Source organism: Crocodylus siamensis, chromosome 4 (assembly GCF_052110815.1).
Source record: "Crocodylus siamensis isolate JL-2025a chromosome 4, ASM5211081v1, whole genome shotgun sequence".
NCBI classification, from domain to species: domain Eukaryota; kingdom Metazoa; phylum Chordata; order Crocodylia; family Crocodylidae; genus Crocodylus; species Crocodylus siamensis.
Window position 1 is genome coordinate 133,748,453 of NC_143398.1, and position 11,260 is coordinate 133,759,712.

Here is an 11,260-nt window from a genome sequence, read left to right on the forward strand (position 1 = left end):
TTCATACACGACAGAAAACACGTTCACCCTTTGGTGGTGTTGGGGAGGGGAGAGGGGGATCTTAGGCCAGATTCTGCCATTTTAAAACAAGTCTGTGTACTGATCTTCTGTTATGGGTATAGGCCGGTTTTGTTTGTCAGACTTCTGTTATGGGAATAGACCAGGTTCCGATCACTTATAGTGGTAACAGTGTAATGTCTGGACCTGACCCTGGTGACAGAAGTGGGGAAAATATATCTTCTGCTGAGATTATTCTGTTAATTTATATAAAAAAACCTGAATTTAAAATGAAGGCTTCAGATTGCTGAGGTCAGGGGAATAAAGTTAGCTAATAATAAGTAACTTGCTGCAACCTTGTTAAAGGTATAGGCACCGCTTTTAATTTACAGGTGAAAACCGTCTGTTTACCACCAAATGCTGCCCAAATTATCCCTCATTACCTTCTAACTGTTCCTTGGGTGCAGCTGCAGACAAGTAGCAGCTTAGATATGGCGAGGTGCCTGGATGTCCCTGCCTCAAACAAACCTTGCCCTTTAAAATTCAGGCCTCTTGGGGAATCAAAAAGGAGAGGGGGAGAAAAAAAAACAGTATGTAGAAAAGGAGGCAGGAAAATTGCAAATTCTCAGAGCAACTGAAAAGTAAAATGATAGCACACCTCTCTCTCGTTCTCTAGTCACATAGTCTTAGAGGGGAGATGAGAACCTTGTGTTTCATTGCAGGAGCTCTTACAGGCCCTAACAACAACTGTCTGGCTTGTCTCAGAGCTTATAATCTAAGTACATAAAAAGAAGCAAGCGTAGACCTAACAGATGTGAAAGGTAATGGTAACAGACATAAGGCCTACACTCCTCATATAAAAGAATAGGACATATTACACATTCCAAAACAGATCATAAACTCAGGATTTCTCCTTTTGTAGGATGCTTTATGCTTGATCTAAACATGAGTGTTGCACCAATATAATTCTCCTGATTGCAGCAAGAGCATTCTGTGTTCACATGCTGTCTCCAATTGTGATACATTCTTGAGTTAAATTGATACAGTTGTCAGTCTTGGTCTGTCTTTGTCACAGAGTGCAAATGAACTTGGGTGCAGTGGACTGGCTTATAGGCCTTGCTGTACCAGTGTGTGAAATTTACTGACTGCTGTTCCATATTGCACCACTGCAAGAAGACCTGACCTGTCTGGTGACCTTGTTGAACTCCCCTGACAAGAGTCTTTCCTGGCTTTAACTAGCCTTGCTGAGCCAACACAGGGTTACAAGTCAACCACAAAAGCATTTGCTTCTTATTTTGCACAGCTGGCTGGACTCCAGAGTTTGTTAAGCTTGTTCCTTAAGTTGGTTGGGTTCTGCACTGAGGAGTGTATGCAGGCACAGCCATTATTATTATATGGAAATCTACAAGCACCTCGAAGAGAAGATAGTGCCAGTGGAGATGGTCCATCACCCACTAAATTAATGGAAAAAATCCTATTGACTTTAAGATTACACAGGGTATTTGGTGTCTCCTAGAACATAAGCTGTTGCTCTGGTGACTGGAGATGACAAGTTTCCAACTTAAATGGCTTGTGTGGTGGATGCCACTTACACCCTTGTTCCTCATTTAGTACCTGCCTATTGTATTTTTAAACCTATTTACTGATCACCCTTAAAATGCACTTGGTATTGATAGGGGAGCATGGCTAGATGCCCCTTGTGTCTTGGAGTCCTTTATCCACAGGGCAGGTAGTGTGTAGGCTATTTCTATACATACTTCTCTATGCTGCCTTCCCAGTTGGCCTTCTGTTGCTCAGGAGAGGACAAGGAGCATGCTATCCATAATTAGTCTACCTTTGTTCTATCTTCTGAGCCTGCCATTGAGTGTCCAGTTCTGGTCACAGTTTTGTGATGTAGACCAGTCCCATAAATAAGCGAATTAAGATAAACACTTCAATCTATGTAGGCCGAGAAACAGCTGTCTGGTGATGGACTTGCTGGCATTGCTGTCTGTTTCCACATTTAGACCAGTGAGTTATAGGTAAAAGGCTTTGTACTGTATTATGAATCCTTTAAACTGCCCAGACATGAGCTAGCAGGCCCTTGAAGTCAACGCATGATATTTCTGGTGAGAGTGGCTTCGGGAAGAGCCCTTCAGTATCCATTTTCTTTGTTTTGGCATCCAGGCTGTCAATGCTGGGAGAGGGGAACAGTGTGGTAAAGCTTTTTTTTTTTTAACCCAGTAGTTCAGAGTCTTTTTTTATGGATAAAGTGCTTAGCTGTTCCCAGCTGAGTGAGGAAACTTAGTTAATCATGTATTTCATTTTGGTTTGGAAACCTGCTTTCAAAATGGGATTTTATATATATATATATATATATATATATATTAGTGGATTAGTAGAAGAGAGACCTCTACTGGCTAAAATGGTGGAGCTGCTATACTCTTCTTCATATTTCTGCCCAGTGACGTCAGAATTCTGGCCATGGGCTTTCTAGTTAGCCGCTCCCTGGATTCCCTGCTGGTCTGTGTATTTTTGAGCAAATGTCAGAAGCTCCATTTTCTCTCAGCAATTTTTCAAAGATGTTCCAGTGCTATCTAGAACAATGAAATATGGTCGCTACCAAGTTAGCAACAGTGCAATGGAGCACTTCCACTGTTTAAGCATGGCTTATTTTCTTTTAGGAGGTGATGGGTTGCAGAGGGGAGAGGGGCACCTGGGTACTGAAGCATAGGACAGAGTCCGCATACCAGTGACAGGAGGATGAGAGCGTGTTTTCCTCCACTCCATTGTTTTCAGCTGCCTTTTATTCCCTTCCTTTTCTTTCCCTTCCCCATTCAGCTGCATTACTTATATCATTCCACACTTGGGAGGGTTTAACTAACTGGTCTTAGGAGTGTGGTGTTTGGCTTGCTGTCTCTGCTATTCCTCTGGACTGGCATGACAGTCAGCTTTTTATCCAGGCGGTCACTGTGGTAAGTGAGCAACTGATGTTTGTCTCTTGCTTTAGAAAAATGTTGACTTAAAAAGCCTTTGAATGAAAATGCCCTTATTTGTGCATACATACATGGGAAATTAGCTTTGGTGGAAGTGGGCGACTCAGGGGGCTGTTAAAGCAATGTGGTGCCTCTTAATCCCCTGGCTGCTAGGCCAGGCTGAAGGTAACAGCTTTCTAGTTGCTGCCTTTTGTTCTTCACATGAAAGGAAAGCGAATTTATGTTTGATGACATGTTGTGATGAAACATGTGAATAAGAGCAACGGGATCCCTGTTGTGGACTGCAGCCTGCAGTTTACCCTTTCATCCTGCAGTCCAGCGTGCCCTCCTTGCAATGTGGAGCATGACTCCTTTGACCTCTGCAGCCTCACTCTTTGTCCTTGTGCAAGTATTGTAGCTCTAGACAACATGTGATGGAAGCTGAATAGCTTGGATGAGATCAGTTACTGGTCACTACCTGGTCTGACTGGACCAGGGTAGGAGGATCTTGCTACTACTTAGAGTCTGAAACCTTGAAAATGATCTTCTCTTCAGAGAAGCAAGGATTTTTGTGGCCTTTTATTAAACCAGCTGTATAGTTGGGAAGAATGTAGCTGTACTTTCAGTTATGCAGTTGGTCCAATAAAGGGCATCACCCACCAAAATCCGTCTCACATTTTTCCTGGACAATTGTGGCCTCATCTCTACCACATCAGTTCATAGTAATTCAACCAACAATGATGCGAAATAAGCATCTACTTATTTAGATTTCTTTCCCTTCCTCCTTCTTCTTTTTTTAGGTGAACTAGTGACATAAGTCAAAGTAGATGGAAGGTCCTTGGATTCTCACTTCTCCATTTATGCGTGTGGGTTGAGAACTAATAAGGGCACCTGAATAAGGCTGTCTCTCTTTCTCTTCTTAGCACTACAGTGCCTCTAGATATAACCTGGGGGTCATCTTAGAATTATTCAGGAATAAGGCCCAAGGTCTCCAGGACAAAAATATCAGCTATTTTACTTTTGCTAGCCCACCTAGTTGGAATGATCTTTTCCTACCCCATTTTTTATAATCTGAGATGATGCTTTCTTAGCTTTACCGAACTTAATTGAGAGACATATTTTAGTTGAAGCTAAACTGAGAGAGAACTGATTGGGTAACATCTAATAACATTCTAGTATTAGTTTTGTCTTTGGTCTTAATATTTGTACAAATATGCCTTCCTATTGAATTGGAATGATGTTGGTTTGGTCCATGTTTTAATGTGAATTTATGCCATTTGATCCTCTGTACTGTCATGTCTTTGTACTCGCCAAGAATCTACCAGCATAGTGCTTTCCCAGCAACTTCATTCCTGGTTTCCCTGCTAAGGAAAGAGTAGAAAATGAGTAGAATATGCAGTAGCAGCAGCTCTGGAGAAAAACTTCTGGGCCCAACAGGGTGACAATTCTGGGCTTGTCAGAGTTTGCCAGCTCTGTGCCTAGTGCTGTAGCAGTGAAGTTTGGCACCAGCAGCAGGCTGCCCTTGCCCTGTACACAGATCTGGGTGGCACATGCAGTACTGGGCAAGCATGATGGGACATGCAGTGGCGGGATCCACCTTCCTTGTGCCCCCCCAACCCCCAAATGAGCTAGTTGGGCAGCACCTGTTGACATTCCTTCACTTTGGCACCTGGGGCAGTTGCCTCCCTCCCCTCCCGCTGCTTGCTGTGGAACTGTTTGTGCCATGTAGTTTTGTACTATTTTTGGTATACTGACTTCCAAAATGGAAGCACCGTAGCCATGTCCAGGGGATCCTGGGCCCAGTCTGAGAAACGGAGCCTGTTGGCCCACCCACAGTGCTTCACAAAGGTGTTCATGCTACTTTCTGTTAGAGAAGAATTGCATGGAAGTTATCACGGTGTGTTTCATTACCATGCTGCCTGGTATGAGGGATCAGTATAGACATGTGCTTGTCATCCCAGGCTCTGCTGTTGTTTGGAGGAAGCTGTTTGGTTCTGTCACTTTAAGCTGTGGTGAAAGAAGATCTTTGAGCAAGCTGTACATCAAGCAGGGAGGAAAGAGAACCCCTGCTTTCAGTGTTTGGTTAAGCTTTGGAGCCTATTTCTGCCAGATTTTTTTTTTTTTTAAATAAAGGTAATGTTTAGGTGCCCAAGTCCAAAACTAATTTCTGAAAAACCCTACTCAGTGGGTGTATCTACATATTCAATTAGCATGCAGAAATAAATTCCTGCACACTTCATGCTGGACTTATTGGCCCCTGGGCATAGTGTGTATACATGCACCTGGGACTGCAGCAGTTAGAGTAAGGGCAGAGTAGCTCTGGACTGGCAGGGGTCTGGGGGTCAGCCCCAGGTAATGGGTGGTGGAGGGGCTGGCTGGGGCAAGAGGGTGCTAGAGTGCAGGGCTAGCTGGTTGGCATCCCCCACATTGTAGCACCCTTGTGCCCTGGGCAGCCCTGGTCACCATCTACCCATGCATTTCAGCGCACTAAATGACTCCACTGTAGGATGGTACTTGTCCCAGACAGTACTATTCTCCAGCAGAGTTAATTAATTTACTGTGCCCTAATATGTGCACACACATGGACAGTAATGCTTTACTGTAGAGCTAATTAGCCAGCTCTGCAGTAAAGTATGTGTGTAGATGGATTCAGTTTCTACTTAAGATGTCCAAACTCTGTAGGTTTCTCACTCTTAAACATTCAAGTGCCTTGTGTGCTTAAAATTCTGCTTTTGTACTTGGAATCCCATTGATCTTGGCTGGGGTGAATTAGATGTCATACTACTCATCTACATGCCTGCCTGGGGTCCAGAAATTAAATGCTCTTCCATTTACCTACTCTGTATTAAGGTTATCTATTTGTCCCCTTTTCCCCTGTAATAAACCCTGTTTTAGTTGTAGATTGCTTGTGAGAGGGAAAGTTTGTTCATGAAGGGAAGTTTTGTTCAACCTCTTTGGAGGCTGACATTGGCTCCAAAAATAAGCAGCATGAAACCCTCTGGGTCAAGCTTCGGGAATGCCACCAAACAAAGGGGAGGAGCTTGATCTGGACTTCTTTTGAGAACTGACAGGCTGCACGTGCAAGGGACTTGGTTGTCATGGGTGACTTCAATTACCTGGACATAGATTGGGAGGGACACTGGGCTAGGTCCAATTGGTTGTGTAGCTTCGTAACTGCAATCGAGGAGCTCTTTCTGACCCAGGAAATACAAGGTCCAGCCAGAGGTACCGCTCTCTTAGACTAGGTCTTGGCCAAGGGAGATGATCTGGTGTGTGGCTTGAACATTGAGGGTAGCCTGGGCGACAGTGACCATGAGCTCATCAAGTTCACTGTTTGCCTTAATGTGCCACAAGGCTGACAAATCAGTTAGCAGGATTGAAGTCCTAGACTTCAAAAATGCTGCTTCTGGAAGTGACTACGGCTGCTTCGGGGAGCACACTGGTGCTCTACTCCCCGGCCAGCGCTAGCAGGGGAGGCACTGGTGCTCCTGCCTGCCCCCCCTCTCCCATCGCCTAAGCAGCAAGCGTGGCTGGTTGGGTTGCACCGGCACTCTCAAGGGGTGCATGTGCACCCCCTATGTGTTGCCATTGAATAGGGTGCATAAAGAGTGGTTATTCCTCAACATACCTACAGGGTTGGTGGCGACAATTTGACTTGCACCACAACTGAAAGGGACCTAGGGGTAGTGATTGACCACTGCATGATGAACATATGCCAGCAGTGCAGTGCTGTGGCCAGCAGGGCAAACAACACGCTGGCATGCATTAACTGTTGCATCTCATGCAAAACTAAGGAAGTGATACTCCCACTGTACTCTACACTGGTGAGACCGCAGCTGGAGTACTGCATCCAGTTCTGGGTGCTGCACTTCAACAAGGATGTAGAAAAACTTGAGAGGGTCCAGAGAAGAGCCACCCATATGATTAGGGACTTGCAAGACAAGCCATGTGAGGAGAGGCTGAGGGACTTGGGTCTCTTTAGCCTATAGAAGAGAAGGCTGAGAGGGGACTTGGTAGTGGTTTACTGCTACATCAGGGGAGTACATCAAGAACTTGGTGAACAGCTGTTCACCAGGGCAACCTTGGGGAAGACCAGGAGCAATGGATACAAACTTCTGAAAGGCCACTTCAGGCTCAATTCCATGAAAAACTCCTCCATAGTCAGGGTGTCCAGACTGTGGAATAAACTCCCGTGAGTGGTGGTGTTGTCACCTACCTACCCTGAAAATTATTCAAAAAGAGACTGGGCAGTCACCTTGCTGGGTCACTTGACTCCAGTTGTCTTTCCCTGCCCAGTGCAGGGGAACTGGACCCATTTGAGCATGCCTAAATTTAATGTGCATTATCTTAATGTGCATTAAGCAGGTTTAGGCAGGCATCTACATGTGCAGGCGTTAAAACGCATTAACACTGTGGGTGGACTGACTTGGGACTAAAGTTAGTCCCAAGGCAGTCTACCCACAGCATTAATGAGCTGTAATGTGTCTACATATGTGTTAATGTGCTTTAACTATTTGTGCCTAAATCTGATACCTGCATTTGCAGGTATCAAATTTAGGTGCGAATAGTTAAATCTGCCATTTTTAATGTGCATTAAGAGTGCACACGTGTAGACGTGAATCCTTAGTGCATCTTAACTTAGGCTTGTAGACACCCTATTGTGCTTTACTCAAAAATCCTTAACTCAGGCATGTAGATGCCATTTGGATGGAAGGATGCTTGGCAACATGTTTTGTCTGCAGGATCAGGCACAAAATAAGCATGATGAATTATATTCAGCGCTAAAGAATATTCTGGATGTGAAAAGGTAGAGGAAAAGGATAGGAGCTGATGGGGTTAAAACCCCTCTTCTAGATGCAGATATTTCTGACAGTGAAACAAAGCAGCCAAGGGAAATTATGAAAACCACATGAAATGTAAATAGAAGTTTTTGGTTTGGTTTGCTTTTGTTTTTTAAAGTCTGATAAATGTAAAGTTTTCTTACATGTGACAAACCTTCTTTCTATCTTGTAAAGAACACACAGGATAGTAGAGTTTTTCCAGATTGTCAGAATGTCTCTGTCAAGAAACCTGGCCAAAGATAAATCATTTCTTTTATTGTTGCTTATGACCTTTAAGCAATAAATTTATGGTAACCCAGGGTGGCAACCTTAAAAGACCAAAAGAAATTAAGGACACCTGGGTTACATCTGAGAATCTGAACATAATTTTCCGCTTATTTAAGCCAGCCACAAAGAATTACAATATTTCTTGAACCAGACTCTGGGCAAAGGCAGCAATTTTCACTTTTTAACTGGCAATAACCAGAGGTTTTGGTGGCCTATAACTGCTTTCAAAATGAGAGATGCTGTGTACTGACAGGTGGCCACCAGTTTTCTTTGTGGGAACACAACAAAGGTACGCTGGCTTTCAGCTTTAACAATAATTTATATGTTGAAGCAATGATGAACAGGCATTTTCCAAAAAGGGGTGGAACTGACTCTTTGAAAATGTCTACTGAGACCAAAATTTGGGATTCTTATCTCCAGAAAGGGGGCCAAGGCCCTCCACAGTCAACAGCACATCTGGCTGGAAGACCTAAAAGCTTCTGAGACTCAAGAAGTGCATGCTTCAGGCACTAATTTTTCCCTTTTTGACCTTCCCTGTGATTTGTCATCTCTTCAAAAAGCAGATGCTGAATTGAAATTAAAGTGAACTTTTTTTTCTGTGTAAATGGATACCTACAGGTAGGGACAAGATTTGAGTTAAAAGGGGGAGCAGAGAATTCCTAGGAGAGAATGGAATATTTCTGGCATGATCTGGTAGATTCAATTTTCTGTTAGCCTTGTCAAATATAGGCACTGAGTGGGAATGGGGAAGGGCAGAACAGAGCTACGCTATCTGTTCTTCCGCTGGTATAAGGTTTTGTGGCAGCTGTCATCCTGTGGCCTGGATGCTTGAACTTTCTCTCCTCCCAGGATCAAGGTGTGATGCACCTGTTTTATTCTTCTTGCTACTTTGTTGTGCTGAGTAGAGCTTGGATGCAAAAGAGAAACTAGCTTGGGTGTTATCAATATGGCTTAGGGTAGGCGATTATTAGACACGTATGAGTCATCCCAGACAAATGCTGAGTCTTGAAAAATAACGTTACTTGTGTTGCCCAGACTAGGGACTAATAGTGCCACTCGATCACTGTGTGGATGTTCTACATATGGAGCATATTTTGCAAGAAAACTATTTTTAAAATGTTTGTTTGGAAGAATAAAAAAAAGTGAGGACTTTTTGTACAGGCAAGCAGATACAACAATAATCTGGTAAATCTTTCTGCATATGCATTTATGATTCAGTATTACACTGCGTGATCACTTAGTATCTTTTCCCACATAATCCCTGACTTCCTCTCTCTTTTTTTTTTTTCCAATTTGCATCATTTGATGACCTTAGGCTTCATTTAAAATGCATCCAAACTCTGCACTGAATAGAAAACTACTAATTTCCTCTTGAACTTGTTTTATAGCACTACAGAAAGCTTCACAAACTTTTGTGACGTTATCATCACCAAACCCCTGAGATCAAGTGATATTACTATTCCATTTTTTATCCTTAACCACTTATAGAGGCACAACACATGTAAGCCAGAAGTTATAATTAATTTGTGAAACATAGGCCGTGTTTCCTCCCATCCCCAGTCAACCCCCCCCCCCCCCCCCCCCCCCGAGTATTTGTGCATCTCTAGAGCCTTTAAGTACAGATCCAATGGATTTCACTTGAAGTGTGGAGTGCTCAGTACTTCTGCATATCTGGGTCCAACTGTCTCACTTTCTGTACTTAGTGCCTGCCTTAGACTCACCTGAGTGCCCAGCAGACTACAGTTCCAACAATTAAAGCTGGCAGAGCTAGAAGCAAATAAAAGGAGCTTATAATAGGATGTCAGGCATCCTTAAGTATAGTGGTCACCACCAGCTCCATCTGTAATTTTCTCAGTATAGGTATGAGCAGGCGTATGTGAAACTGTTTTTGTCTTTAGCACCATCATGCTTTCCTGCATTTTCTTCTCAAAGCTGTCAGAGAAAAAAATATACCTGTTACCTTTTCCTCAGTCCATTGTGGAACATGTAAGAACACTACCAGGAAACATTGTAGGGCACACAATGAGTGGGTGTGAATAAGTTCATTTTCTCTAAAGTCAGTTGTGTTTCAGTTCCTTACATCAGGGTCTAAATTTGGACCTAAAAGCTTGGGAAGTATTAAGTCCACTGTGGAGGAGAGGGGAACCAGAGAAGGGTTTAGGAGCAACTATAGAAGTGCCTGGTGTGGGGAAATAATTAGACTCTATTTCATTGAGGCAAGAAGCCTGCTGTAGATGAGCTGTGTGCAGCTGCTTCTAGCAAGAGGTGTAACTTAATGAGGTCAGATCAAGAATTGGGCATAGAGATGAAGTTCTGTTTGTTAGTTGGTATTGTCTGGTCAGAGCACCCCCTGAAGCCAGCTCAGGCTTGGTTTCTAGAGCAGGGGGGAAGTCCTGGCTCCTTCCCACTCTGAGACCCTCTGGCCTTTCCAGTCTCTGACCTTCCCTGGTTGTTCTGGAGCCCTGACTCAAGGAGCTACCTTCTAGTACAGCTCCTGAGAGAGACTTTATTTCCCCCTCCCTCACCCAGCATGTTCTCCTGTTGTTATGCTTGTCTCATTCAGCTTTCCTGGAGCCTTCTGGTTCTCACCGGCTCTGACCTTTGTTGACAAGTCAGCAAAGCTATTCAAGCTTCTGATGCTACAGCTTTATCTTGTTTTATCCTACATGTAGGCAGATTTCTTGCTTCACTCTGTCTAACCCATTTTTTCCCTGTGCACTTTATGGGTAAGCTGAAGCACAAATATAATAACATTGATACATTTAAAACCAAAATATTACAGTAAAATCCATAATCTGTCATATTGATTTGGGGAATAATTGCACTGTGTTTCATAGAGGCAGAAAGCCTGCACTAGTTGAATTGTATGTAGTTACTTCAGGTGAGAGGAGTACGTTCTTGAAATTGGATCAAGAATTGGGCACGGAGATGGAGTCCTGTTGTTCTAGGTTTTACTCTGCTGTGTGATTGTGCCAGATGAACTTTTGGCAAGAATGCCCTAAATCTACCAGTCCAAAGAAAGCTACTTTTGTAGTTTACCAGGAGCAAAAAGATCATGATACCACTGATAAGTGCAAGGTGTTGCACATGGGGAGGAAGAACCGGCACCACACTTACAGGTTGGGGAACTCTCCTCTTGCCAGCACGGAGACGGAAAAGGATCTTGGAGTCGTCATTGACTCCACGATGAACATGGGCCGG